This window comes from Rutilus rutilus (assembly GCF_951802725.1).
Source record: "Rutilus rutilus genome assembly, chromosome: 4".
NCBI lineage: Eukaryota > Metazoa > Chordata > Actinopteri > Cypriniformes > Leuciscidae > Rutilus > Rutilus rutilus.
Window position 1 is genome coordinate 1,161,301 of NC_140212.1, and position 6,512 is coordinate 1,167,812.

The following is a 6,512-nucleotide window of genomic DNA, read 5'->3' on the forward strand; positions in this document are numbered from 1 at the left end:
AAGGATAGAATGTTTGAAAGATTATATTAATACAGACCGTCACATCATCTTCAACATCGTGCCAAAAGGCATCATTAGGTAAGACAAAAAAAAAAAATTGTGTTTGTCTGTTGCTGATTTGCTAAGTTTGGTTACTAGGGCGTTGCTAGGAAGTTTCCATCCACATATTCATATACAATTTAATGCTAGATGGAAATACCAAGATGTGCATAAAAATTACTGAAATTTGAGGTGGATACATTTTTGTATTGTTAAAAAAACGGCATAAAATATGATAGAAAAACATTTACTGAATAAATTCTTATAAGTATAGAAGTCCACCTTCGCCACACAAGAAGAAAAAACACGTGTTTGTGCTTTTGTAAACCATAATATAAAAAAGTTGAAATTATGTCATGCTAAGTCATATGTATGGGATCAAAATAGTAATAATGTCACTAAAAAAAATTCATTATTTCAATCTCAGCATTTTTATCTCATAATTAATACCACCATAACCTCGTCCTCTCCTCCCCTAACAAATCTTTCCGAAGCACTAAAAATTATACTTAATCACTTTTTTGTCCAGAAAGCTTACATGATATATCATTTAATTTTTTATATATTTTGTTCTTTATTTTATTTACCTCTAATTTACTAGATTTTATCAATAATTAACTTTTATAATATAATTTAAGCACATTCTTCACATTCTTTCGTTTAAAATGTTACAGCAGAAACCTGTTGACGTGTCTCTGGCGAACTCTTGTGGGGAAATAATAATATAACATGAGATTTCATGACTCTTGCCACTGGATGGCGTTATAGCTCTATAAAGAGTAAACGAACTGTCCCCTGGGCCCTAAGCTCATTTTATCAGGTATATACTGTAGATAGACATTAAAAAAACTTTTTTTCAATTTTTTTTTATGTATATACTGATATCATAAAGATGCATAAGTCATGTAGCTAGATGGAATAAGTTCTGAATGGCACACATGCATACTATTTCTGTTTTCTTTTCTTCTCTATATAAAGACATCATACTCCAGCCACAAGTATGATAAGACTAATCGCTTCCCTAATGATGTTTATTTCATTAATACTGTTTCACGCATGTCACATACAGTCACACACTGCTGCATGAAGCTGGTTTATGATATGAAGCTGATGTGTGTGTGTGTGTGTGTGTGTGTGTGTGTGTGTGTGTGTGTGTGTGTGTGTGTGTGTGTGTGTGTGTAATGTGTTTTATTGGGAGAAAAGTGGAAGGTCACAAATCCGATACTTTATTAAACCTATAAACGTATTAGCACAGACTCCGCCCTATTAGCACAGACTCCGTCCTATTAGCACAGACTCCGCCCTATTACCACAGACCCCGCCCTATTAGCACAGATTCCGCCCTATTACCACAGACCCCGCCCTATTAGCACATACTCCGTCCTATTAGCACAGACTCCGCCCTATTACCACAGACCCCGCCCTATTAGCACAGACTCCGTCCTATTAGCACAGACTCCGCCCTATTACCACAGACTCCGCCCTATTAGCACAGACTCCGCCCTATTACCACAGACTCCACCCTATTACCACAGACCCCGCCCTATTAGCACATACTCCGTCCTATTAGCACAGACTCCGCCCTATTACCACAGACCCCGCCCTATTAGCACAGACTCCGTCCTATTAGCACAGACTCCGCCCTATTACCACAGACTCCGCCCTATTAGCACAGACTGTGTGAGCTGTGCATGTTTAACCGCAGCATTCAAGTAAGACATGTATTCTTATTAAAGCGGCTGTTCTGAAGGAAATGAGCCAGTAGAGGGCGATACTGACTGCTCCTTTAAACATCTGTCTTCTAACTTCCTCTTTGAGCACATGGACATGCAGGAAGACATTTGAATGGGAACTCGATTTTTTACCTTTTCTGTAATACACTTTTATGGTTCCTGGATTAGTATTGACAATAAATATTGCTGAATTTGGACTTTTTTCTTCTTCTTTTTTTTTTTATTGATTTGTTGATTCTGATGTGTATGCTTTATTTCATTCATGATAGTGTTGATTTGTCGATTTAGATTTTTTAAACTTTTTATATATATATATATATTTTTTTTTCTTACATATACAGTTTTAGAATTGAGAATACATTACTGATTTGTTGATTTTGATTTGTATACTTCATTTCATTTGTGATATTTTTGACTTGTGGATTTTGATACATATATTCCAATTTTATTTATGATAATGTATTAGTAGTTTTTATTTATTGATTTATTTTATATATATTGCTTGGTTTAGTCATGTTATTGGTGAGATATATTTTCTTTATAATATTTGACCTTTCTCTCTTCTGTTTGCCTGCGCATGACCAGGTGATCGTCGTGTGATTAGTTGATTGCTGTTTAAAAGAGTTTTGTCACACACACACACACCCTGATGAAGGCTTATACGCGTAGGTGTGCCGTTGCTTGTCATCTGTTTTTAAAATCTAAGCCATGAAAGAATAAAGGCTTTTTACTACTTTTACTACTCGAGAGCCTTGGATTGGGCTTTGACACGTGGACTGTGCGCGTGCATCAAGTGTAAGTTGACAGTGTGTATTTTCATTGTTGTTTGTGTAGGATGATTATGTGTACAGATAGTTTGTTGGTCACTTTTTCTTTATCCATGGATAATATTGTTTGTTGTATGCATATGAATGTTGATGTTCTATATTGCTTGAGGATTTAGATCTGTTGTTTAACTCTTGTAAACCTGGTGAAACCGGCTTGTTATGCAGCAGTGTGTGTTAGTGTTTGATGTTTGCCATACTTTGTGCTATCTCGTCGATGCCGTCGAGAAAACCATATAGCAGAAGTTTACACTGATATGGCTTTAAAACACATGCAGAGAATAAACTTTCAATGATGATGAAGAACTGTATGTCACGTGAGCGTGACTGCGATAGAGATGATCGTCAAATCCCAAATGTTTGTTTTCTTGCAAAGTATCTGAGGCACAAACTGTCCAGGCTCCGCCCTCTTCTGGCCAGGGGGCGGAGCATAATCTCATTTGCATTTAAAGATACATGCACGAAAACAGCGTTTTCCTTCCACTCAATTTACATCAAATGATCTGTGGGGTGTTTGAGCTGAAACATCACAAACGTTCTTGCGACACCTGAGACTCATATTACATCTTGTAAAAAGGGGTATAATAGGTCTCCTTTAAAGCATCCTATTAGGGATGCACAATTAATCGACTTTGAAATTGCGATTACCATTACGGACGCCACAATTATGTAATCATACAAAGGCGCAATTACCAAAAAAAAAGTCCACCTAAATTATTCTGTGCTTAAGATGTGTTTTTTCTTTCTTTCTACAGCTTATCTTAAGGTTTTTTTCCCCCCATTGTTTTAATTTTAGTTTTAGTATAACATTATAATACCATGCATATTTTTACTTTAGTTTGGTTTCTATATATTTATTTATTTATATTTGACATTTGGGGCTTAATGCTGTAGAAAAGCAATAAAAGTTTTTCAGGAAGAGTGTTTTTAGCTTGTTTATTCTGATATAATAATACGGCATGCAGTCGCTTCAAACAATGGCATAAAGCTATTCAAAACATCATTCAGTGTAAACTGTGATAATCGTAAATTAATAATCGCAATTCTAAGGGAATAATGGACAATTTAGATTTTTGTCATCATTCATTGTAAATTGGGTAACACTTAATTTTACAGTGTCCTTGTTATGTATGTTACATGTACTTACCATAGTTATAACAGTAAATTATGCATAATTACATGCAACTAACCCTCAACCAAACCCTAATCCTACCCTAACCCTATAGTAAGTACATGTAGTTGATTAATATTACTCAGTACTTAAATATATAATTACACTGTAACAATGACACCTTAAAATAAAGTGTAACCGTAAATTGTGATAATCGCAATTACAATTCCAAGGGAATAATGGACCATTATGATTTTTGTCATGATCGTGCAGCTCTAGGTCGTCTGGAGAGTCGCTGGCTGGAAACACACTCGTGCGCTTGTTCTCGCACACGGCCGATCCAGAAGCGCTGATGCAGCAGCTCACGGCCCACGGTGTGATGGATTGGACTCCGCGTTCCCGGTTCCCACATTCGGGACACAGGGAGAGTTTCACAGGATCTGCAGTAAAACGCAGAGAGCATGTCAAAACCTCCCACTGCGGTCCTGCTTCAACACTCGGTCCAAGCAAACACTTAAAGTATAATGTTTTTGAGACGCAGGCCGGCTACTGAAATCCTGAAAACCTGCCATGAATGACTGGCCTCACACACCGATCTGAACACAGAGAGAGAGAATCAACATGGGGAAGAAGAAGAAAAAAATCATTAAATAGAACATTTCATGCTGGAGTATCAGAGAGAGGAGTGTGTGATCTGAGTATGGGAATGTTATGAACACACACACACACACACACACACACACACACTCTCTCTCGTTCGCTCACTCGCTCACACACTCACACCCTCACACACACACACACACACACACACACACACACACACACACTCTCTCTCTCTCACTCTCACTTTCTCTCATACACACACACACACACACACACACACACACACACACACACACACACACACACTCACTCATAAACACACACTCTCATATACACTCACAAACACACACACACACACACACACACACACACACACACACACACACACACACACACACACACACACACTCTCTCTCACTCTCACACACACTCATACACACACACACTCTCATACACACTCATAAACACACACTCACAAACAAATTCACAAACACACAAACACACACACACACACACACACTTACACACACACTCTCTCATACTCACTCACTCACTCACTCACTCACTCACTCACACACACACACACACACACACACACACACACACACACACACACACACACACACGTTCTGAATACACAGATGCTCTATTTACAGTACAACACACTATACGTCAAATACAGCATTAGGAAGAAAGTGGAAGTTCAGATGCAGTTTTGAGGGAAATAAACCGGATTCATAAGGAAGTCACATGACAGTTAGTGTTGCGTCTGATGACTCTCTCGTTCAGTGTGTTCCCGTCTGAAGCCTGTCCTGCTGTAGTTCAGCTCTCCGCCGCGTCCAGAGTGACGAATCCTGGCATGACACCACAGCCGATCACTAACCGGGCCGACGCACACAAGCTCTCCATTCAGACTCGCTCCGCTTGGCTCCTGCAACAGAGCAACAATGAGGGAAGTTTGAAATGACTTTGAACCTCCTGCCCGTCAGTATCTGTTTCACAGGCTTCGCGTCGCGGCGCGGCGCCAGACGCTCCGGGGAGACGCGCTAATGCGAGACGGCGCGAGTGAGAAGCTAAACACCGAAACTACACTTTAAAGTCGGCATTAAAGAAGTTGCGCTCGTCTTTTCTTCCCTGTTTTGTGACGTATATCCGAGTGAAACGGCCTCTCGAACAAGAACAAATGTAGGGCGTATGTAGGACATATTTTTCTGGGGGCGGGGTTTATGTAAATTTGAGGGTTTGTGATGTCACCAACCCAGGAAGAAGCTTGTTGTCGTCCTTAAAGTCCCCCTCTAGTCAATACTTTTATGCTTTAAAGCTCATCTTTGATCACCAAAATGACATATTTAAAGGTGCAGTCTGTAAGAATGACAGCTAGTGGTCGAAATAGGTACTGCAGTTCAAATTCAAAATATGGGAGATCATTGTTTCCCCGCCTCCTCAGACTCGATGCTCACGCGGGTCGCCAGTTTGAGGACAAGCGTGATTTATAGAGATTTTTTTGATTGATACTGAGACTTTTTATGTTGGTTAGAATCTGCAATCTCTGACTCAGTTTGTTTGCTTGTTTCCAAGGCTACAATACGCTGTGTTTCCCGCCAACTGGCATCCCAGGGTGTCGAAATACTATTGGCTGAACTGGCAGTGGGCGGAGTCACACAGACCAAAACAAAAACAAGACATTCCAATGTAACACACATTTCAAAGTAAAAGTGTTTTTCAGTATGTGAACTCAGCATGTTTCCTCAATATCTGCAAACATATTATGATATTTTTATGCTTTAGTAGAGTAAAAAAGTTAAATTCAGCACTTTTAAACGTATTTTCCTTTAAAAAAACGTCATTCCTTAAAATATCTTGAATGTAACTCGACACCCTTGCCTCATTTAGTATGCGTGGTTCTATGAATATACAAATGAGCCCCGCCTCCACTCACTCACTCAGCTCAGAGATCCACTGGTTGACGATCACACGTTGATCTGATTGGTTACAAGGTAGTTTGTGACGTCAGAAACACCAGCGATTTCAAAGCGTGTGTTTGAGACTGTCTTTGGTTCACTGCAGTTTTAAGGAGGAAATACTCAGCAATGGTGTCGACTTATGAATTTATGCACATGGTTTGTCTTAAAGCACATTAAAAACACCACATACACACATAAACAACATTAAAAGCTGGATTTTCAACACAGGGGGACTTTA